Source organism: Triturus cristatus, chromosome 3_2 (genome assembly GCF_964204655.1).
Source record: "Triturus cristatus chromosome 3_2, aTriCri1.1, whole genome shotgun sequence".
Classification (NCBI taxonomy): Eukaryota; Metazoa; Chordata; class Amphibia; order Caudata; family Salamandridae; genus Triturus; species Triturus cristatus.
The window spans coordinates 464,366,952-464,392,822 of NC_140584.1; positions in this window are offsets into that span (position 1 = coordinate 464,366,952).

Consider the following 25,871-nt stretch of genomic DNA (forward strand, 5'->3'; position numbering starts at 1 on the left):
TTTACTAAATCGTGAAACAGACTTTGTCGAGCACCTGCGTTGGGAATGCCAGATTAGGCAAAGGATTTTGCATTGTACTGCTGTGAAAGAGATGGATGTGCACTTTCAGTCTTAATTCAGTCTTAACTTAGAAACATGGAATGGCATGACGTCCAGGAGCATATTTTTCTCCTACTTTGGATTCAGTGGCGGCAGCGTTTCCAGGCTGTTTAAAAGCAGTAGATGCTACTTGTGTGAGTCTGGAACAGAGTGAAGCGATTGTGATGGGACATCCAGTCAAGGTATATGTGCCACATTCGCTTGAGATTCTTTTGACACCGACGAGGATGTAATATATGACCTATAGTCAGCTGAATAGGTACGAAAGAGTGATCTTGGGTGCTGAAAATGTGACTGTGGTGAGGTGCACAACCGTAAATCCGGCAACCCTGTTACCAAATTCAAATTGTGAGGAAGTAAGAGACGAGGCAGAACACGATTGTTTGGATGTAACAGAGTTGTGCACAAAACCCAGGCCTGACATAGAGGATACCCCACTAGAAGAACCAGACTGTGTTATGTTTGTTGATGGATCATGCCTAGGGAATGAGTAAGGTGTATTATGTTCTGCCTATGCTGTATGCACTATAGCGGGAGTTTTAGAAGCATCCTGTCTAAAAGGGGTAAACTGCCAAATTGCTGAATAACTCTGATTAGAGCATGCAAAATTGCCAAAAGCCTGAGGGTAACCATATTTTCTGATAGTCAATATGGTTTTGGAGTTGTCCACGACTTTGGGCAGTTATAAATGCAAAAGGGATTTCGACTTCTTCAGGTTCTCCAATCAGGAACAACAAAACTATGAAAGATATATTGGATGCTTTGCAATTGCCCAAAAGCATTGCAGTGGTCAAATGTTTGGCACATAAGTCAGGAGATGATTATCTGATGAAGGGCAACAGATACGCACACCAAGTAGCGTGCTTCTGTGCACAAAATGTAATAGCCCTAAAGAGAGGGATGGAAAAAGAAAATGCCAATTGCCATCTAATGTTCTCTTCTTCATTTGAAACTTGAGATGAAATTAGACAGTTGCAGGTAGAAGCCAGTGATGAGTAAAAGGAAATTTGGATACATTCAGGCTGCAGAAAGAGAGCAGAGGATGAAGTGTGGGTCTATATAGACGAAAGACCAGTCATAAATTTGTTATGTCTCTATTAAATCTTCCACAGAGTGCCCCTCAATTACCCCAACTACTTGACGGAGGTGTGTATACGATTTATATCATATAATATCAGCAAAATGCAAACAGTGTCAAAATCATCAATGAACGATACGCAAATAAAGAAGTGGATAGATGAAGAGACATAAGTTTCAGAGACAAAAAAACATTTTCAAATAATTATGCAAAGTACGAATCATGAAGATATACTTACCCAAAGGATAAGATAACTACCACCCCTCTGACCAAGGAGGTAGTGGGAGTCCCCTGATATAGAGCCAGGGAACAAAGATTTCAGGATACAGGAAAATGGGACAAGGACAGGATCAGCTAGGCCTTTCTGCAAACCGACGGACAGCGACAAATCACCCCTCTATCTCTCCTCTCTTTGCTCAGCTCTGTACCTCATCAGCTGGCTTACTTAAACCACACCCCTAAAGATACCCCAGTTATACCATAAAACCTACATGTCCAACCCACAACAGTTGAAACTATTAATTAAACTCAGCTTCTTATTAGATGGTTTAGGGGGTGGTCAATCACACCACCATGATCACATTCATAATTCTACAGTCTTCTTAGTTTACATCGTTCTCATTACATAATCTTCGACTTTTTCATTTATTCATAAAACATGTAACAGTTTCATCATTCACATGTGTTTTTCTGCTACGTCCATGGAAGAAGTCTTGGGTCCCACGGCCAGTCTAGTCTCTTGACAGACAATGTTTTTGTACCTGATCAACCTTGGCTTTTTGTACTCTTCTGCAGCGCTCAGCTTTTCTGTCTACTTAGTGGGTTATTCATGCTTTTCCCCAGTCCCCATCTACCCTGTCAATTTTAGGAGAATGCAGGCCCATTCAGCTCACTATGACGAATAAAACATAAGCATTTATTAAGTACATGTAAGTGCACTTTTCCCTGTTTACCTCCCACCTTTGCACTATCCCATGTTAATATTTTTTTTTACCAAAGCTTCAAGCAAAAGCAGCATTACTTATTGTTATTTTCAAAGTAAGATGCACGATGCGAAATGCTGCCTAGTCCTTTCATGCATTAGTTCACATTAGTGCTCGCATGGGCAAAGCGGTTTCCTGTGTATTGTATGTTAATTTCCACTGCACAATGTTAGTAAGCATTACGGGGGTGTCAATACGAGCAGTTTTTCTTTTTGCAAAATCCTGTTCCATCAATCACCCCTCTAATACTTTGAGCCATCACAAAATACCCACCATACCAAGTGCCATCCTTATTTTATCTAAAGTTCAGTATTCTTTTCTCTTTTCATCATTCTTACATCTAGATCTTTCATAATTTCATAGTGATTTATTTTCAGGGAGGTTGCATACATGGGAAGACACACCACAGCTAGATGGTACGGCTAGGGGGGACACCCAGGATGCACGCTGGTGCTATGAGGCCCCAACTGCTTTGACGAACACATCACCAAGCTGCTTCCAGACTCTGGGAACCCCATCGCTGAAAATGAGGCATTTTGCCCAAATTCCTATTGCTATTATGCACACCTATACACGTCACGCATGTCCGACACTGGATCGGAGTTGCCACCTTACTTGACAGAAATTGCCTTGATATGGCTTACTAATGGCCAGCGCTGCATTCTCAGTGAATAAATCACATGCAAAGTCATTCAGGCGATTGACGCATTAGATGGGTCCAAGGCCCCTGGCTTGTATGCATTAATGGGTACTTTCAATAAAGCTTTCAAACAGCAACTACCTCCACACCTATTTATCATGTATGCTGAATCCTTGGACACAGGCTGCCTACCACCCTCTCTGTGAGAAGCTGAGTTAATACTACTTTTGGAACCTGACAAAGACGCCCATTTATGTGTCTCCTATCACCCATTATCCTTTCTCAACTTGGACAATAAAATCTAAGCTAAGGTCTTTGCTACCAGACCATCCCTACTGATGGAGTAAATCATCTCCCCTGTGCAGTCTGGTTTTGTCCCTCACCAATCCACCTCCCTAAACCTACGGACTATCTTCATGGTACTAAACAGCATCTCCCCTATGACCACTGCAGTGGTCACTCTGTTGGATGCTAAGAAAGCATTTGACTCCCTTGAATCACCTTTTATGAAGGTAACTCTAACACAGCTCGGTCCCCCTAGAGGCTTCATCTCCTTCATCATGCTTCTGTATTACAATCCGGTGGCATGTTTGAAGGTCAACAGCACCCTCATGGATGTCTTACCTGTCCCAGAGGGATCAGGCAGTGTTGCCCCCAGTCCCCACTCTGATTTATTAGCGCAATGAATCCCTTGTCCATCATCTTCAGGAATGTCATATCCATCACAGTCTCCAGCTCTCCCATGCCCCCTTCCCATTTCACTGTTGGCGGACAACATTTTATTGTTTGTAGGTCATCCTCTGATAACCTTCCCCCACTGATTCAGGAAATGCTACATTTAGGCAACTTCTCGGGACTCCATTGTGGTCCAAGTTTGAATTCTTTCCGCTCACTGACAACTCACAACCTGTTTCTATCGAGTACCCCTTAACTTGAAATGCAGACAGCACTGCATACCTGGGTATACACATACACAGGGATAAAGATCAAATAATTCAGTTAACTGCAGCCCGCCATGGATGAGTTTATGCCCCAGCTAGAGCGTTAGATTAAACTCCCTCTTTCCCTGTTGGGGCGAGTGGCGATAATCAAAATGGTGGTCCTTCCTTGTTTCCTTTATCTTGTATTAAATATCCCTATACCTCTCACACAACAATTTTTAATACCCTCAGTAGTCTATTAACATAACTTATCTGGGCTGACCGCATGCCCCGTATATGCTGGAATATTCTAATACTCCCTTGCGAATGTTGCGGCTTTGTAGTCCCAGACCTCTACTACCTAGTGGCTCAATGTCACTATGCACATCGCTGGTACCACCCTCATGCTCACAGCCCTAATCTTAAGCCTGAGAAGGACCAATTGGGGGACCGTCCTCATTAATCTATACTACAGAAGGTTATTCCTATAGATGCTATGGATATTTAAACCATTTCCACAATGTACTGGGAATGGTTGAGGCTCCACCTGCTACTGGGTAGTGGTCTCCTCTATTCTCCTGCCTTACTTCTGGCTAACTACCCATGGATCCCCACACACACAAATGAATGGTTCAATGCACTCTTCAATGCTACAACCTCCATTTCCTGGGAGATGGTTTCCTGGATGGGCATGTCCTTACACATGCCGATGATACCTGTTTCCAAAATGACTCCTACGTGAACTATTTTGTGCTGCAACAACTTAACAACACACTATGTTCCCACGTATCTTCCTACCCTTTGGCCCCTGATGACTTTCCCCCACTGTCACTTGTTCTGTCTGACACGGATGGGGACAGACTGGTCTCTAAACTGTACCATACCTCTATGTCCTTGAAACCCGATACCACAACCCAAATTAGAGAGGCATGGGGCACTAACCTGGGCTTTCCACTTACAGATAAGGTATGGTCCAATTGTTGCTCTCAAACTCGCCCCATATGGGCCAACCATAAACATAACCTATTATATTTTAAATTACTACATCAAGCCTATTTCCACCATGCTACAATTGTACAGTTTGAGCCCACACATCCAGCCCATTGTTACAAAAGCTCCACTACTGATGCAGATTTTTCACATTTAGCTTGGATGTGTCCCAGATTAATCTCTATTGGAACGCTGTATTTCCTCTTCTCTCCAACATGATTAAAGTGGAAGTTACACCTGATCCTCTCATTTCACTCTTGCGGTGCAATGGGTATGTTCCTAAATCCGTGCATAGGTTTGCATCGCTGGCATTCCTGCTTGCCAAGCAAGAAATTGCAATCCTCTGGGGCAGCGGCTGCTCCCCCTCCACCTCGAGCTGACTGAGAAGTATGACGCACTGCGACAGGGTTAGTGGGGACCCTGCTAAACTGCAGCTTCCTACCTCTAGGCCTAAATATTTCTGGCAGACCCATTGGGATTATTTTCTCACTTTAGAACCTGGTACTTAGGATTGACTGACGTACCTCTCCCATGCATTGGGCTGCCTCTTTTTTTTCTCCTCTCCAAAAATGAAAACAAGTTCAACACCATGATGCTGCCAAATGAGTTTCTAAAGATCTAGAAACAACAAAAACTGCTGTTCAACATGCTGAAAGAAAATAGCAAGCAAATTAATTGATAGAGGATGAGACCCTTTCACACCTCAAAGTTAATAAGAAATTAATCAAGCAAGCTAAGACTATCTTTTTCTCTACTAAAATCTTGGCTTCCTCGAACAAGTCCAAAGAAATCTTTAACATAGCGTCTGAACTAACTAACCCTGATCCTAAACACCTACTCGCCTGAGGTCGCCTTCCATGTGGAAACCTGGACCAATGCAAACTCAGCACCCGACCATCGCCACCGCCATTCTCGACAGACACAAGATCTTGTGCAAGGAACGCACATCTGTCCAGGAGGAGGCACTGCCGTCATTTACAAAAGCAGCCTCCGCATGACCACTGTCCCAGATGACACAACGGTCTTCATCGAGCACCTCCACTTCCAGATCCAGACTAAACCCAAAACGACTCCCCACGGAACCCTCATTTACAGGCCACCCTGCCCATGTGTTCTCTTTACCAATGCCATCACCGACCTCATCGCACCCAACACCCTTGCATCCATAGACTACATCCTATACGGACACCTTAAATTCCACCTGGACAACCATGACAATCCAAGCACTGCCTCCCTCCTACAGAACCTCAACAACATGAGACTGAAACAACTAGTCACTGCCCCCACACACAAAAATGGGACACACACTCGACCCTGTCTTCACCGAAGGAAACAGCATCTCCTACAGCCACACAATGGAACACCTCTGGACAGATCAGCACTGCATCCACTTCTACTTCAAAAAGCCCACCATACACAAGCACGCTTACCACCTCCACTGCAGACGCTGGAACAAAGTCACTGAAGACCAACTCACCTCTGCCCTCATCAGCACCCCACCCCTGACTACCTCAAATGCAAACATCGAAGGACACAACCTCCACCACAGGATCATGAACTGCGCCGATACACTCACCCCCTCAAGAAAGCCACTGGAAGACACATCAAGAAAGCAATCTGCTTCACCCTTGCACTCCAAGAATCCTGACGCTCCTGCAGACGGCTAGAAAAGACATGGAGGAATAACAACACCCTGGAAAGACGGACCGCCTACAAATCAGCCACCGCTGCACACCACCTACTCATCAAATCCACAAGGAAAAAAGCCCTCTAAGAAAGAATCCTCACCAATGCACGCAACACCAAAGAGCTCTTCTACGTCATGAAGGAATTTGTCAAATCCTTCAGCAAAAGAATAGACGTCCCACCCTCCCAAGACCTCTGCAACAGACTCAGCACCTTATTCCACCATAAGATTAAGATGATCTACAACTTCGGCAACCAAGCCTATCTCTCCGCTCTAGCTCCCCCATCATGCAACACCACCCAACAGACCCTGTTCAAATTGACTTCGCTCACGACAGAAAACACCTTGAAAATCATCCACTCTGGAGCACCCTCAGACCCCTGCCCACACCACATCTTCTAGATCGCACCTGAACTACTTCAGGCAATCACCTGCTCCTTTGAGACTGCCACCTTCCCCGATGACAGGAAACACGCCAAAGTCAACCCCCTCCTTAAGAAACCATCAGCAGACCCGAAAAACCTCAAAATAGTCTCTTATGCCAAAAACACCCAGCTGATCCCCTTGGAAATCCTCCCACCCCGACAGACCATGCATGAAACCTCAGCATCATCCTAGACTCATCGCTCACAATGAACTGCCAGATTAACACCGTATACTTGACCTGCTCCAACACCCTCTGCATGCTTCAAAAGACTAACCGTATCGAGGAAAATTGTCACGCACACACTCAGCAGCAGACTGGACTACGGCAACAATCTCTATGCAGGAATCAACAAGAAACTCCTTTGCAAACTCCAGACTGTCCAGAACGCCACAGCCAGACTGATTCTCGACATCTCCCGTCTCAGTCACATCACCCATCACCTCCACAATCACAACTGGCTTCCAGTCAAAAAAAGAATAACCTTCAAACTCCTCACACACTCATACAAGGCCCTTCACAACACCGGACCCGCATATCTGAACAGCCGCCTCTCCTTCCAGGCACCCAAAAGACAACTCCAATCAGCCCGGCTCTCTCTGGCCCCGCAGCCAAAGCCAGGAACACCCTCCTACGCCACCTCTGGCAATATCGCACATTGTTCCAGTTCAGGAACGACCTCAAGGCCTGGCTCTTCAGATGGCCCCAGCACTCAACGGAGCCTCCTCCCCTGTCCCCCAGCGCCTTGAAACCATCATGGGTGAGATTGATTGATTGAGTGATGGGGTGACTATCCCCATTCAACTGTCACAGATTTTGTGCGATACACTTTACTCCTTCTTTGTTGAGAAAATTTGGATAATAAAGGACAGCATTCCTTTCAGCCCTCCTTCTAATGTGACATTCACTGAAGATAGCAATCCTGTTAAATTATATGGGCCCGATTCACAGAACAAACTTAAGACTAAATCCTAAACTTAGTACCAATCTGGTATTCACAGAATGCACCTAGTACTTCTGGTATTCACAGAATGAACTTACCACTTTAGCGATTCACAAAATGAACTTAGGACTTTTGCTATTCACAGAATCCATTTACGACCACTAAACTTACGTCCGCACCCGGGCCGGAATTTCCGCCCCCGGAGCGGAGTTTCCGGGCCCGGAGCGGGAAGTCCGCATGCGGGCCGGAAAGTCCGCTCTGGGGGTGGAATATCCGCTCCCGGGCCGGAAACTCCGGCCTCGGGCCGGAAATCCCGCTTCCGGGCCGGAACATCAGAATTGGGACCAGACTACATTACTGTTGCCATTGATCATTTGAGCCAAGGGGAAACACCTGTTCAAGTCCCTACCATCCCCCACCATGCATCAGCTGACGCACTCCAGCCAATCCCAGCCAACAGCTCCAGTTAGCCATCATGTTGCTAGTGCCTACCATCCCCCACCATGATCCAGCTGAAGCCAATTAACACAGATTGACCAGCAGCAAAAAACATTTAAAAGCAGCACACAGTGAAGGAACCGGTTTGGCCACACGCAGTTTGTATTTCCAAGCAGAGACCGGCCAAGAAAATGGAGCTGCTGAAGAGAAAGAGGAACTTTACAGCACAGGAGACCACCATGCTTGTGGAGTTCATTGTCAGGCACCACAAACGCCTCTATGGACTCTCCCCCTACTGCACCAGTGGGAGCCAGAAGGCAGCCCTGTGGCAGCAATTAGCCACTGCTGTCACAGCATTGGGGGAGGACAGGCGCACTGTCCAGGACGTTAAAAAAAAATGGCAGGATGAGCGGCTGAGGGTAAAGGATAAATACTCCAGGATGGAATTACAACGGATCCTCCCAGCCGCACACTCTGGACCACGCATCCGCCTCACCACACAGGAGGAGGACATCCTGACGACCATACACCCCCACTTGGTCCATGGGCTGCCTGTCAGGGACGTCCGCTACGTGGTACCAGGTAAGTGGGATGAAAAGTTAAAGTGCATGAATAGAAGGTCTGTGTTGCACTGTCAGTGTGAATAAGGAAGTAGTCCAAAGTGTATTAATTAATCCGTAAGTCAGAGACTCCTGTGTCACCCTCTGTATGTAGCACTACAAGTCCCACAATCCTTAGCGATGGAAATGGCAAATCCCTCCTCCACTTCTGAAAACATGGCCACTGTCCAGTTGCATTAATACACCAGCCCGCTAAGTAGCAATTGACAAATAACAGCAGAGATGCGCCAGTAACAATGCCACACCCAATCCAACTCTTGTGCAACCGCGGATGCGTCACATTGACAATGCGGTGCACTGTGGCGCTGGGATAGACAGATGGGTGTCGCAACTGATGGCATTAGGGGGATGCTCTGCTGGAGTAGTGTCGCAAGTGTGACGCAACTCCAACTATGTCCATGGACCGCATACACCTAATGCTCTGGGCAACTCATTACAGGTGCCTCGAGCTGGTTTAAGTTTGCATGGCAACACCCTATGAAAAGTGACTACGTGAAATGCCGGCGATTACAATGCATCACTTGTACGAGGCATAACCAAATAAACACACACCCTGCCTACATCACAGCTGATGCATGTTTAATGTTGCGCAGGACCGCACACCGTGAGGCATCCCCACAGATGCATAACATTGGGAATAAGTCTAAATGTGTCACCTGTATTACCCCACCGCTGTGTCACAGAAGTGACGCAACTGCGGTGTTAATGTATTACAAGGGGCGTGGAAACATGCCACTAAATCTCTAAGAAGTAAATCACCCCGTGCAAGCTGAAAGCACAAAGCAGAAGTTGAGAGAACCATCTGGTCCAAAAGTCAGACACCTATTCTGTTGTACATTTCCCACCCTGCCACACCACTACGACCCCAATGCACCACTGCTCCTACCTGCCCAGTCAGCAGCAGTACTGCAAAACACTGTTAGCATGCAGAAGAAATGGGGAAATCACAGAAATGTTCCACAAGCACATATTCCAGATGTTTAGTTTTCTCTCTTCTCACCCATTGACACATTCAGCCAGAGCACAGACAACTGCTGTAGCGGAGGTCCCTGCATCTACTGGGAGGCATCGCCACCGTACACCCTCACCGACTGGTAAGTCAAAGTGGCCAGGAGATGGTCAAAATGCATACATTGCCAGGAGTGACCGAGGGACATGTAGTGCCCACATATGAAAGTCAACCAGAGATGTACAAATAGCTGCATTACTATTGGAGTAGTCAATGGACATCCACCTTTAGCTAATTATAATTGTGAACAGCTGAAGACAATATATTACATGTCTTGGCTCATCAAACCTTCGTAATTGCGGAACATGACATGTTTTACAGCAACAGGCCCAGACCTGGGAATCCAATCCTGTTATCGAGTGCCACAACTACTCAAAAGGGTGTCCCCACTATGTTGTAATGGTGTCTGTAGACGTAATCAATCAAAGTAATTGACTGAAATATGGCAATGATGAACAAGTGAGATCCCAGGGTCATTAGTATTGACAATGCATACACTGTCCAACTTTGAATGTTTCCAATATAGATCAAATGCCCAGTCCACACAGCTGGTCATGTACCACTTACATTGTCTGGCTTCTGTGTTGCCCATCAACAAAACACGATAGTGGACCGCACATCAGGATCCGTAGACATGTCATTGTGATATAGGTTGCATCCAGGTAGTGGGCCCATTCGAAGTAATGTGGGAGCAATCATGATATTACGTATAACACACTAATGCAACGCTGGTGCCCACAACTGCTTGTGCTCATCCTTTGTGCCAGAAATCTAGTGCATCACATGTGGCTGCCGGAATGTGAAGTAGCAAAACACACTTATCATTGTAGGTACAACGAGGTCCTCCCAGAATCAAAGACACCCACTGACTTCTGCTACAAGGTTGGCTGTGACATCTGTTCAGGGCCCACACACTGTTCCGGTGCTGGGCCAAGGGAGGGGAACCCAAGAATATATCAGGCTGACTGCTCAAGAAATGTGCCTTTCACGTCCGCCGTATGTTGCATGTGTATTACAACACTGTTGTCCTGCATCACAATATGCTCACATATGGCATTTGAACCCATGCAAGATCAGACCCTGGTGGCTAATGAAAGGATGAGACAAAATGTATGCCAAGTGAGTGCAGAATGGACATTCAATAGTACCATGAGTCATATGAAGTGACCAAAACACAACCGGCTTGCAATTCAATGACAGGAAACACCACGATGAAAATAGCATGGCTGAGGCCAACACTGATGCCAGTAGTGTACCTTTGAGATGAATGTAGGGGCTGCTAAGGTGAATCTTCATGTAGTTACACCTGCTAAATGACTAGGCTGAAGAGCAACACGCTAATCCAGTGCAGGCAGAAGGCATCAAAGCCTTTCAGCCTATCCGCAATGTTACATTCTGCTTGCCTCCTCTCCTACTGTATTCACATGTATAGGTTAGTGTTTGACAAAAGAGGTTTGGATGTCTGCTGTACAAGACACCAATCGTCGTCAGCTAAGTAGTACCATGATCTGGGAAATAGAGTACGCAAAGAGAGGACACTCAAAGGACGGACGTAAGACATCTGTGTTCTCTCATACAAATATGTGTGACTTCATGCGTGGGGAAGCACAAATGAGCAACATCATGTCCCTGACTATTGTAAATCTCACACATGAAACCCTTTCTGACTTGACAACAAACAACATGAGACTCTGGAAATATGTAAGTCTGAATGGCAAAGGTGATAGCAGTATAATGGGGAGGAATCCGGGTCATTTATCCCTTCCTATCAGTAATCTTCTCATACATGTGTGTCTGTTGATGTGTCATCTGATTGATGTCACTGCTGTGTGGAGGGAACGGCTGGCAACTGCTGGATGTGAGCAGGTGCCCAAATGGAAAGTTCAGGAGCTACACATGCTGCACATAGTCCTGGATTACCCACAAATGGTCATTGAGAATGACATGTTGGCTCAGAACTACCATCTGTTGTTGCAAAATATAGACCTGTATGTCTTATCACAGATGCTGACCGGATTACACCCCAGCAGCGTGCACCATCCCGGGCACTCAATGACATCCTAGCTGCAGCTGTTCACCCCTCGCGCAGCCGTCCTTCAGGTAATTCTAGCATGAGGTGTCTGTTGATGTGTCATCTGATTGATGTCACTGCTGTGTGGAGGAAATGGCTGGCAACTGCTGCATGTGAGCAGGTGCCCAAATGTAAAGTTCAGGAGCTAAACATGCTGCACATAGTTCTGGATTACCCACAAATGGTCATTGAGAATGACATGTTGGCTCAGCGCTACCATCTCTTGTTGCAAAATATAGACCTGTATGTCTTATCACAGCTGCTGACCGGATTACACCCCAGCAGCATGCACCATCCCGGGGACTGAATGACATCCAACCCTCGCGCAGCCGTCTTTCAGGTAATTCTAGCATGAGGTGTCTGTTGATGTGTCATCTGATTGATGTCACTGCTGTGTGGAGGGAACGGCTGGCAACTGCTGCATGTGAGCAGGTGCCCAAATGTAAAGTTCAGGAGCTAAACATGCTGCACATAGTTCTGGATTACCCACAAATGGTCATTGAGAATGACATGTTGGCTCAGAGCTACCATCTCTTGTTGCAAAATATAGACCTGTATGTCTTATCACAGCTGCTGACCGGATTACACCCCAGCAGCATGCACCATCCCGGGGACTGAATGACATCCAACCCTTGCGCAGCCGTCCTTCAGGTAATTCTAGCATGAGGTGTGTCACTGGCTTCGACTCCAAAGCCATGTCAGAGATCCTGATTCCCCTCTGCATGTAATCAGCAGTTGTGTACAAAGTGAAATACAAATCAGGAGTGTCATGTGCCTGTCTGACAATTGGTGATGCAGATAATTGAGAATGTTGTCACTTCCCTCTACAGCTGATGGTTCAGGGACAGCTAGGCCCGTGAGGAGACAGGTCCAGCAGGTGACACTAGGGGGGAACACCAAGGGACAGAGAGTTGTGGCTGGAGCTGGTGAGTTTGCCTGTATCTGTGTAACACCTCAGTGCTATGGTGTGAGCTGTCATTTGTGGTGGTACCCTACACAGGTCACATGATCCTCATCTGTTGATGCAAAGTACAGTTGATACAAACCCTTGTTTTGCACCACATGTCATACCAGGTCAATCCCTAATACGGTTGCAACCTCTGTTCCAGGGGATGCTGATGACGAGGATGACAGGCCTATGACCAGTGCGGGCCGACGGGGAATCAGAGGGGAGAATCCCCTGATCCTCCAAGCTGTGATGTCGGCTGCAAGCACTGCTCAGGAGGAGGAGGAAGAATATCCTGAGGACCTCTACTTGGTGGATGATGAGGACTACATGTCTGACGATGAAGAAGCCAATGCGCGATATCGTGCCAGACTGGCTAAATCGGTCAGGGCATCAACTCCTCTGCCAAGCAACGTCCCTCCTCCTCCTCCCAGGCATACCATGGCCTGTCCCCAGACTCGAGCAAACCAGCCACAGCACACACGCATCACAACACAGACATCACTCCCTCACAGTCCTCACGTCCAGGACCAACATGGTGGTTCCCCTACCCACTCTTCCCTAGACAGTGTATCCCTGCCGTCCTCTCCACCATCTGGGGGTAGTACCAGCCCTGTTGTGCTGCTGGAATCCCCTGGGCACCATTCACCTGCCCACAGGCTCCCACCTCCCACCCCACCACCTGCCGTAAGACCTGCACATCCCATCCATGGCAGACAGCTGCAGAGAGGGCCTGCACCTGGCTGTGATGACCAGTGGGAGCAGGACTTCTTCCAACAGCAGAGCGATGTGAGGCAGGACATTAGTGCCATAGGGGCTACCCTGTCCACCATGTCGGACTCCCTGCAGGACATGGTCCACTTCCCTCAGGCGGTGGAGAGGCTGAGCCAAGTGTTGGATAGGATGGATAGGACTTGGCAGGACATGTCCAGAAATATGCGAGACATGCTATCCATCCAGAGGGAAGAGAGTGCAAGACACCATGCCTTGGCCATGAAGATGATGGAGGGCATATTGAGAGTGAGCCAACCTTTCCCTTCACGGTCAACGCAGGGAGGGGAGCCATCATATCTGCCCACAGGACAGCACATCCCCACACCTGTACCAACTGCACACCAACACAGCAAAGGGAGACATCCACACCAGCGGGCTGAACTGGCACTCCCAACACCACCCCCTGTACAGTCACTCCTGCCACCTGCACAACCACCACCACCTGTACAGTCACTCCCGCCACCTGCACAACCACCACCCCCTGTACAGTCACTCCCGCCACCTGCCCAACCACCACCACCTGTACAGTCACTCCCGCCACCTGCCCAACCACCACCACCTGTACAGTCACTCCCGCCACCTGCACAACCACCACCACCTGTACAGTCACTCCCGCCACCTGCACAACCACCACCACCTGTACAGTCACTCCCGCCACCTGCACAACCACCACCAACCACCACCACCTGTACAGTCACTCCCGCCACCTGCACAACCACCACCACCTGTACAGTCACTCCCGCCACCTGCACAACCACCACCACCTGTACAGTCACTCCTGCCACCTGCACAACCACCACCACCACCTGTACAGCCATCAAGTGTGCATACACCATCTGCCCCAGCACATGTGGATGACCCTGGACAGTCCCTTGGACAGTACCCACCTCCACGTAGGCGGCGAGCCAGACCTGAGCACTCGGAGCGGTCATCCCCCCCCAAATTGCGGCGTCGCACTCACCAGTGACAGGAACCCGGGACAATGTGATCACGTGTTTGTGTGTGCACCAAATAAACACCTACCAAAAATAATAATCTGTTGTGTATCATGTCCTGTGTAACGTTGCAGGTGGCCTGGAGATGTGAGAAGGTATGTGTGTGTGTGACACAGTTACAAGTGTAACCCATCGTTGCAACCAGCCATTATGTGCATAGCAGATGACCCACCAAATATGTGTCCATATTCAGAACCAGACATTCAGAATGAAGTAAAACAAGTGGAAGTTATTAGTATTCCGAATTGTATTTTGAGAAGGTACAAAAGAACAACCGTCCATTTGGAAGGGAGAAAGGAAAACAAATGATGATCTTAATGCAGAGGGAGATGGGAACCTGGATTGGGGTGGGGCAAAAAAAATATAACACGTCAGGGAGCGTCAGGGAGCGTCTGGGAAAACAGTCTATTTACAAGGGGAAAATGAAATAGTTGTTCACGTCAAAAGTCAAGTGTCCTTCTGGTCATCCTCTAGGACCACAATGTCCAGATCCTCAGAGTCCGATGCAGGCACACGTCTGGCGGGTGCAGGAACAGGCACCACTTGGGTTCGTGCCACACGAGGAGTACGGGGGGAAACAGTGTGGGGCAACGGACAGGGGGAGACATTGACAGTGGTATGGGAAGGGATTGGGGAGACAACAGACGAGATGGCTGCGGGCAGTGAATTGATGCTGGTGGTGAGGGTGGCCATACATCGGAGCATGTCCTCTCGCATCATGCGTACCTCCATACACACTTGTAGCTGGATGCGAGCGGACATGTCTGGCTGACCCTCACACATCCACATCAAGTCCACTGGCACAGCCACAGGAGGAACAACACCGGGAGGGGCCTGGGGGGAAAAGGAGGGATGTGGTGCCTGAGGTCCGGAGCCAATGATGTTGGGGAGCTGGCGGCTACGATGAGGGGGACTGGTTGCAGGGGATGCAGCTGGGTCCCCCGATGGAATGGGGAACTCTAGAGGTAGGGAGGGACTGATGGCAGGCCCAGATTGTTTGTTGGCCTGCCCCGAGGACACCTTTTCAGGGACCACAGGTGAAGATTCCTGAGGAGAGTAGCTCTCCAACACCTCATGGTCCGAGGTGTCGTGTTCACCCCCCCCCCGATTCAATGTCTGCAGCCTCCACCCGGGATGTGGCACCAGCATCAGGATGTCCCTTGTCAGTCCGGGTGGGCGCAATCCCCTTGCCTCTTGATGTTGAGGGTCCCTCTTCATCCTCCTCTTCCTCGCTGGTGGAAAGTGGGTGTAGCCGCCGCCGCACTGGTGGCCTCTTGCTCCGGACCAGGTCCTGCTGCCCTTCTGTTTCACCAGCTGTGCCTGCTGAAATGTAAGCAAAATCCGAATGTTATGTTTGTGTCATGCAGGACGAGACACATTCATAGGAGCCAAGGTCAGACTTATTTTCCTCTGATCACACTCAATAGTTGTCAGTGTCTATGAGCTGACATTACGTGTATGTTCACCGTCAGTTCCTGGATTGAGTCTGACATGGCCATCTCACGTGGATGTGTGTGGCTCACACGACTGTATTGGCCAACCCTCAACCTGGCATTCTGGGGATCTGTGTGTCCTGCCACAGCTACATGTGCAGGTTCCAAAAGCAGTCCACCAATGGAGAACATGAAGTCCCGAATCTCAGATTATGGCCATTCATAGGGAGTCGCAGCTGTTGAAGGTCTGGACAAGTGTCATCTGCTTTGTAGCATTGTATGGGACACGACAATTGGCGAATGTGGGTCACACATGCACTGAGGCTCTGGCCTATTTCTGTAGCTAAATTGTGAGTCTAGCCTTTGGCTGTCCCCACACATGTACTGACAATCCAGTGGCACATATTGGCTTTGGTGACTGATATGGTAATGCAGTACACCGCTGAACACTGGGGGAATTTTGTGACAGCTACCTGTACATGTGAAATGTGAAACAGGCCACTGAGGCTGAGACGTCTGTCAGTGGACACCCCTTGTAAATTTAGAAGCGCTTAAGAGTGATGCAAGGATGTCAAAGTCTGTCTTGACTCCATGGCACATGATGTTTTGTCACAATTGGAACCCACACTCTAAAAATGCAATGCAAGTCATAGCATCCAATAACCTTTGGCCTGCCATGCGCACACAGGACAGTGTCTGTACCATTGCTCATCCAATGCACACATGATTTCCTAGTGCCAATTGTAGTGGTGCGGGAAGAGCTGATTTCAGTACAAATGCACAAATATGGCTCATTTAGCCAGTTGTCATGACGAGACTCCAACTCCCAAAATGCACTCTGCCCTGTACAGTCCATATGCCACAGTGTGCCTTTTTAAGCTTGGTTACTGCTGCATGGACACGGAATCTGTGAATGGAGGCATCGGACACACAATGGTACAGCACTGTTTCACTCACATCATACTCCCAGACACATTTAGCATATGATGCACTTACCATGTCCCTGCTGCTCATGCTCCTCCAGCTGAGCATGGAGGGTCGGCCAAGCTGATCACAGGACCCTCCTGTACAGTGGGGATAGGCGAGGACGATGCACATGGTGCTGGGAAGACTGGCCCACCAGCTCCTCAGCCTTGTGCCGGGCCCACCGTTTTAGGTCCTCCCAGCGCTTGCGGCATGCCCTCGCACTCCTGGTGTGGACTCCCACTGCACTGCAGCGCTCGGCGATGTTGGCCCACAGCCTGGCCCGGGCTGCATTGCTCAGCTGGTGTTCAGGGTCCCCATATAGCTGAGAAAATTTGCCCAGCACCCCCTCAGCCAAGATGTCCAACTCACTTTCAGTGAAAGGGGGTGCCTTCTCTTCGTAACCCTCAGCCATTATGGGGATAATAAGAAGGATGAGAGCAGCAGGATGTCAGAGGATCTGTCTGTGATAGAGGATGACTCAGAATGAACACAAAATGGCTGCAAACTATTTCCTGTGATGTATTTCCTGCCTCCCACTTCCTGTAAAACATTTCCTGAATGAAATTATGTGTTCCGGGTCATTTTCGGAGTTTACGGCCCGTAAGCGCAGTTTCCGGTTCCGGAGCGGGAGGTCCGCACACGGGCCGTACGCTCCGTAATCGGCGTTTCCGCACACGGGCCGTACGCTCCATAATCGGAGCTTCCGCTTTTTGGCCGCAAATTCCGAAAATGACCCGGAACATATAATTCCATACAGGAAATGTTTGACAGGGAGTGGGAGGCAGCAAATACATCACAGGAAGTAGTTGCCTGCTATTTTGTAGTCATCCAGATCCATCCACAATCTGGAATCACATCTACTGCCATCCTGCTGTTCTGTTGTGGATAAAAAAGAAAAGACAGTGCATGTGAGAATTATTTAAATGTGACAAGAGGGTGAAGTGACCATTTCAAGACATGTCTGCAGTTTCTGTTTCAGTTTCTCATGCTTTGCATTATGGTACATGTAGTCCATATTAGGTGCTCATTTGCAGAGTTGTGTGATGTGTTCCGGAACATTGTGTTTGAGAAGTGTGGATATATCACAGACACAGGGGGCAGAGTTACGGCTTCGGGCGCATCTCTGCTAATCAGCAGAGATGCGTCAGAAGAGTTGCGATGCATCTGCCCACCCGTGCGCCAACACAGATGCGCCGCATTGACATTTTGGTGCACCGTGCAGCTCGGATGTGCAGATGCGTGACGCATCCCCCGTTGGAAAGGCGGCGCATTGCTGGAGTTGCGTCGCATGCACAACGCAGCTCCAGCAAGGCTCGGGGGTGCCCTATCCCTATGATGCTGCGTCAATCCTTACGCCTGCTTCAAGCAGGCGCAGGGTTTTGACGCAGCATGGCCTTAAAAGTGACTGAGTGAAATATTGTAGATTTTTAGGAGGCGTTTCTGCGTCCGGAAGGCCCCCCCCCCTGCGCCAGAACGCCTACATGTGGCGCAGGCCTTTACAACGTGACGCATCTCCCAGATGCGTCATATAGTACATTCCCCGCAGCATGGGGCTGGCTTTGCACCACCGCAGCGTCACAAAAGTGACGCAACGGCAGCGTGAAAGGGCCGCAAGTTCCACATTAATCTGCCCCATGGTGTCTGATTGACCCATTGCATCACTCACATCGTGGGCGCATCATTTGTGGGAAAGTCACATCTGTTGATGGCACAGGGCCGACAATGCTATGGTTATGGCCTTTTCTGATTAAGAGACCCATCCTCATGAGGTCCGGCTGTGTCTCTCAGTACATGTATCATCTTGCATCTGCGGCTATAGATTCTTTCGGGACATCCACTAGTGTGGCTTGCAAAGTTGCCTCAGGAAGGAATTTATTGACACAGTCGTGTATATCCAAGTTTCATCATTGGCAACAGACAGCAATCCACATTTGGTCCATTCCACTACAGGTTGCTCATGTGAAGAACGTGGCCATGCGTTAAGGCAATGTTGTGCAAGACACAACAGGCTAAAATGATCTTGCACACTACTTCTGGGGAGTACTGCAGCACCCCCCCTGTACGGTCGAGACATCTGAATCGCGACTTCAACAGACCAAAAGTGCGCTCTATGATGGCTCGAGTCCGTATGTGTGCCCTATTGTACCTACGCTGTGGTACAGTGTCTGCACGCCTGTAAGGGGTGAGGAGATGTGGGGTGAGTGCATACCCAGCGTCACCTGAGTAGAGGGGAAAGGGCAGTTGGTTAGATTTCCCGCTTTGACTTGCACAGGACATGATCTATACTGTATTACACGCATTGTCAGGTGGGCCCTGTATCTAGCTTTATGATTCTTAAAGTACTATGGTTAATTTAGGGGGGCATTCAGACATTTCAAAAACACATATTCCTCCTTTCTAACGCTTGGTACTTACCCAGTAGCCACATGTTGCCAAATTCTTCCGCAGCTATCCGCCGGGCAAGAGGTGACATGCGGAATATGAAGCTGTCATGGGTACTGCCGGGGAACACCGCATGCACATCAATGAACCTCCCTCTGGCATCACAGACAGCTTGCACGTTGATGGAATGCCATCGGTGTCTATTGCAGAAGATGTGTGCAATGTGGCGGGGTGGCTGAAGGGCCACATGGGTACAGTCAATTGCACCCAGCACACGTGGAAATTGTGCAATGCGAAAGAAATCTCGTGCTGCCCTTTGTCTCAGGGCCAGTGTCGGTGGCATATGTATGTGGTGGTGGGATCTTGCAGTGATGCATCGCAGTACCTGATGCAGGCACCGCGACTGGCTCGCCTGGGATATGCTCACATGGTCACTGGAGACCCTTTGGAATGAGCCAGTGGTGAAGAAATGGAGCGCTGATAGGATCTTGAGGTATGCTGGTATTGCATGTGAGCAGCAGGTCACGGAGTCAACTTCCTGCTCCCACTCACATACCATGTCCAAGATGATTTCTGGAGGGAAACGGTACCTGGCCCTTATATCTTGACTGGACATTCCAAATAAGTTGATCCTCTGTCTGAAGATCCTCTCTGCTCTGGCTCTCCTCCTCCTCCTCCTCAAGTGGTTTTGCTGCATGGCAAGGGGCAGTGCAACAAACACATTCAGTGACATATTGAAAGGGTTTGTGTGTGTCTGCTCTGCAGTTATACGTGCTGCCGAGCTAGGATTGGCTGGAGTGTGTCAGCTGATGCATGGTGGGGGATGGTAGGGACTTGGACAGGTTCACCCTTGGCTCACATGATCAATGGCCACCAAACCGGATTTCCCGGCCCGTAATCGGAACTTCCGGCCCTGATGCGGGATTTCCGGCCCGAGGCCGGGAGTTCCGGCCCGGGAGCGGATATTCCACCCTCGGAGCGGACTTTCCGGCCCGCGTGCGGACTTCCCGCTCCGGGTCCGGAAATTCCGCTCCGAGGGCGGAAATTCCAGCCCGAGTGCGGACGTAAGTTTAGTGGTCGTAAATGAATTCTGTGAATAGCAAAAGTCCTAAGTTCATTTTGTGAATCGCAAAAGTAGTAAGTTCATTCTGTGAATACCAGAAGTACTAGGTGCATTCTGTGAATACCAGATTGGTACTAAGTTTAGGATTTAGTCTTAAGTTTGTTCTGTGAATCGGGCCCTATGTCTTCCCAGATACCAGTAAGGAAAACCTTCTGCATCTACTGTCCAAAGTTAAGTCAGGCTCCCCAATGATATCTGTCCTCCAAGATGTTTTTTTAATGGTCTTTTTCCATTGCCCTGAGAAAGCTACCTCCCCCTTCTCAATCACTCCCTTAGACAAGGCACTTTACCCAATACTTTCAAAGAGGCTATAGTGGTCCCACTCAAAAAGAAAACGGGTGAGGGCCCACTTACCTACAAAAATAACAGGCCAATATCATTATTACCTTTTTTAGCAAAGGGGCAGAGTCAAATGTTGCCACGCATCTCTGCTCTTTCTAGAAGGAGTCCAACTTTCTTGACTCCCATCAGCAAGGTATCAGGGTAGCTCACTCAATGGAAGCAGTCATCCTTCCAGTCATTGATGATATATGGGAGGAGGCTGACAGATGCACCACACAGGCATTAGTCCTTCTCAATCTGTTAGCTGCTTTTGACATGGTTGACCATGAGCTTTTGATCAGCTATGTCAGAGCTGCGGGCCTTCAAGACTTAGCGCTGGTCGGGTCACATCCTTTTTAAAGGATTGGTCACAATCTGCCCAGTTGTCCTGCTTCAAATCCCCCAGGGTCCAGCTAACCTGTGGAGTTCCTCAGGGATCTTCTTTGTATCTCCGTCTTTTTCATTTGTATATTCGTCCCTTGGTGCATTCCCTAATAGGCGAGTCAGAATTTATAATTATGCAGATGATTTCCCCTGAATCATGGAAATTTTTCAGAATACCATATTTTTCATTTTGAGACAATGAATAGCAATCATCTAAAACTGACCTCCGATAAGACAGAGACCGTTACTACAAACAATAAATTGGACCTGTGAAATTCCTCCTTTGGGCCCCAATTATGGACACTCCTCCTAGTCCAAGAACTCTGTCAAGAGCATTGGTACTTGCAAACATTTTCCCAAGGGTCAAAAAGTTGGGTTTGTGATGTGACCGAGGTCTGCGCTGATGCAAGTAGGGTGGCGGTCAGGCGACGGGGGGTCGTGGGGAATTGACGGTAGGGAGGGTATAAGATAAGCAAAGCATATACATCTAGTGGTTGAATTGGTTAACACAGGGGTATGAGAGGCAATATTACAGAGAATTGTTCACAGTAAATACATCAGTTAGGGAGAAACAGAGAAGAATTTTCACGTCGTTGTTTAAGATTCTTGTGTTTTTTATTCACGATGTGCTCTTGGTACAATAACAGAACAGCCAACGCGTTTCTCCCAGATAGGGGCTTCTTCAGGGCAAATCAAGTAAAAAGGCAGCGCTAAGATCCGAAGTAACCATAAAAGCAGTGGAATGTTCCGAGTTGGTATTAAATAATAGAAATGATGGACGATACCTCTCAGTAGTGAGTCTGATGCGGTGCTGGAGGAATGAGGAGACTAAAATTCATCCCCTATGGACTGATCCGCGGTAAGGATTCAGTGCTTTGTGAAAAAGTGAGGTTCCGTCAGGGCTGTAGTCTGTAGTGCCGGTACTTCCTAGTAGAGGAAGAACGGTTGAATTGTTCAATGTGAAATCAGAAAAGATGGGATTAATCCCAGTTTCCCCACTTTACCAAATTGTGTGATCCTAGGCAATTGTTATATTTTATTTTCCCTCCTTTTCCTTCATTATCACACACAAATGGATCTTAAAATACATGACTTCCGGATGTACGCTATACAAAACCTTCTCCTGTGTTTGATTCAATAAACTATAATGTTCACGTATAATAGGAGCCCAGACCACCCAAAGATTGCAACAACTGAGTTGCCTCTTTAGTTCACCATTGAAATTGTTGTCAGGATGGAGGGGAAGAATTCATGTTTTAATACGCTGACCTAATCTGATGTACTAAGGTGAAAAGGTGGTTCTGCATGTTAATTAAATACATTTGTCATATTTTTAAAACTTTTTCTGGAAGATGTTTTTAAAAATGATGGTGTTCCTAAAGTCAAGTTCTGCAGGACACTCTAATTACTTCCTTTCTTTTATTTCAATTAACCTTTAAATTCAGTCTTGCCTGTTTTTTTAACATCGTTTTAATGTTAGTGTGGAGTTGATTAAACAGCAGCCCAGTACTGCTAGAGACCAGGGTGCCGCATGTAAAGGTCAGGAATGCCCCATTCGGCTCCCGGGCCGTACTTAGAGTTTTACTGGACTACCTTAGGGGTGACATATGTACAAAAAGGGACAGTATGAGCCTGGCAAAAGGTTTATCTTGCCAGGTTGATATGGCAGTATAAACTGCATATACAGACTGCAATGGTTAGAGGGCTACTTAAGCAGGTGGCAGAAGCAGTGCTGCAGTATTTTCTTACCGGCCCGGGGCATGTGTAGAGACATATAAGTAAATGAAATGTGCCAATTGGGTATGAGCCAATATTACTATGTTTAGAGGAGAGGGAGCACATGCACTTTAGTACTGATTAGCAGTGGTAAAGGGCTCACAGTACCAAGGCTAACAAGAAAAAGGTCAGAAAAAGGGGAGCAGGAAGACAAACTTTTGAGGGGTGACCTTGCAGAGAGCTCCATTTTCCAAAATGAGCAAATTCAGATATGGAACCCATACTGTTGGCTCAGCAGCGAACAAGTGGCATGGAATGCTATCCGGTCCCGAGCCTTCCCAGGAGCAATAAAAGATAGAGCATTAATAGATTCTTTGAATTTCATTTCAAGGGGGGTAGAGGTTCAATAGGACTAGATAAACCTAGATCTGTTGCATCTTTTCGAGTCATTCCAGTATCAGAATATGACCCTTAAAAATGTTTAACCCATGTCTGAGGCTGGGGATAGAAATCCAGCGGAGTTGTGGCAAATCAACTTCCATGGGCAAGTATATTCCAAAATTATTTATTGTCACCTTCTCTTACTGCAGATACTAGATTCAACTTGACAAGTCTGCACTCCGTCTTATATCATGGTTTTTTTAATGTACTTTAAGAATCCCTGGAAAAAGTTTGCCTAAGTAAACAAATAAATCATTATGATATTTAAGAAAAAGATTTGCACCTTTCCCAGAGGGTTCTACATTGGCCCTTCACTCTAGAGCTCCTGAACCTCTAGCATAAATTTGGGCCATAAGACTGGGCTGACCTGAAATAAAAGACCATTTTAGGGCCTGTTTATTTTTTGTAGGGCATATTACCCCCTCATACCACAAAACGTGTGCTTACTGTTAGGTGACATAACCCCTTCCATTATTAGATGTAATTTGTTGTGGTCACGATCTTCATGTCGACCAAGAATTTCCACAGTTGAAGGGACAAATGCAAAAACAACAATTGATGGACAGAATGCAGAACAATGTCATACATTCACTCCAGTATAGTTGAAGGGACAACATTATATAATCGATTCTACTGGATTTAGGAAACCTCTCAAAAGTGTGGGCACCTAATCGATCTGAAGGGAATCTAATATTACCTGCTCTAAGACCATGATTCAGTGTTAGCCCCAAGAGTGAGTGGATAGAGCAGACCTCCTTTTCATCAGTGGAAGATAGAATCGAGGCATTCCTCAAGGAGCATCTTCCTCCTCCTTAAAATGCCCATGTCAGAGATGTGAAGAGGCTCGAGGGTGAATTTAAGTCACGAGCAACTATAACATGCAGCTTGGGTAACAAACAATCAATTAAGTGGTCAAGACTAGAGAGAATGTAAGATTTCTGGTTCTGACTACCTGGCTAATTGTAAACATTAAAAATATAGAGATGTTTATCATCAATTGAAAAAATCAACAGACCAATTATAAATTGGGAGTCTAGAGTTAAGCTTTTAGTACTACAATTTAGGGAAGTTTTCACCATACTAAAAGACCACCAGCATGACGCTCTTTTCCCTGGGATATTGCCTAACTCAAATAAGTAGAGAAACACAATCTGTAGGCCGGACTCTCACTCCATTTCTCTTGGAATAAACATGGATAAAATATCAAACAAGTTAACAAAAAACCTCCAGACTGAATCGGCCAATTTTGAATGAAGCCCAGCAATATTCCAGGACAGAACATTCCACTCTTTATTGAGAGAGAGCAACATTTTAGGAGACCATTGGTTACAATCCTCTTTAATAACTCAGTCCCTTCTGGTAACACCTTGGGTCAATGGCTCCTACTGGCTAAGGAGATTATTGGTTATAATTAGGCAGCAATTCACCCCAGTCATGGAAGAATTGTACTTTAAACTGACATTAGAGGACACAATATATGAAGTCCGAACCTCCCAAGCAATTAGTTCATCAGCCAAACCCCTGAGATGCCTGCAGAATGTCCACATTTTTAAAATATTTCCAGCTGTTTCAAGATAACTGAACGCATTATTGAGAAGTAATTCCATACATTTTGAAACCAATGGATCACTGTGTTGGTAAATGAATCACTCCCTTCTCCGATATCCTGTGAGAGTCTAGGCACCTTATGCAGATATACAACCCCCCCCCCAGCCATTTCCATGACCCCGGGCAAAGTTTAAAGTCAGTTTCCTAGGAGAAAATGAAAGATTGGTGCTAGGTTTAGTAAAGGAGTCTTTTGCTGGAGGTATACAATGAGCCAAAGAAGGCGGTTCAAGGTAGGGACGCTTGTACCTCCTAACAGATGGAGAGGAGCTAGTGCGCATAGTAGGCAGGCAACTTCTATGCAGGGCCACCTATCTCCAGTCACAGACGCTCCTCTATTCAAAGGAGCAGAAGATTCAACAGTACTTTGTGAAAGTAAGGGATTACTACCCTCCGGTAAAGAGCAGTGCTCAGCTGTGGGGACAGGGGTTTCGCAATGCAGGGGAACTTAACATTAGGGTTTATCAAAATTAAATGCTATAAAAAAGGGATGATTGACGCAAACGTAGATGTTAATTGCCTCACTTGTTCACTGTGACTCACTAAGATCCACAATTTCAGTTTTAAGAGCATTTACCATATTTAACGTGTTCCAGTTCAAAGTAGCTCACTACAAGGAACTATCAAAATCGGGGGACAGTGATCCAGTTCACAGGTAATAGTCAGTTCCTGTTCAGATAGGACAGAGCAGTGGTTCTCACATGGTATCGATACTTCATGTTCCACCAGCACAGGAGCTGGCTCACATCTCCCCACTGTTGGAGAGGAGTCCATCAAAATAGACCCATTCACAGCAGCAGGTAAATGATTGACCTGCGGTTCACAAGACTTAAATGCCTTAGACGGGGTTGTGAGGAATATGTTTGCGGAGAAATATTTTTCT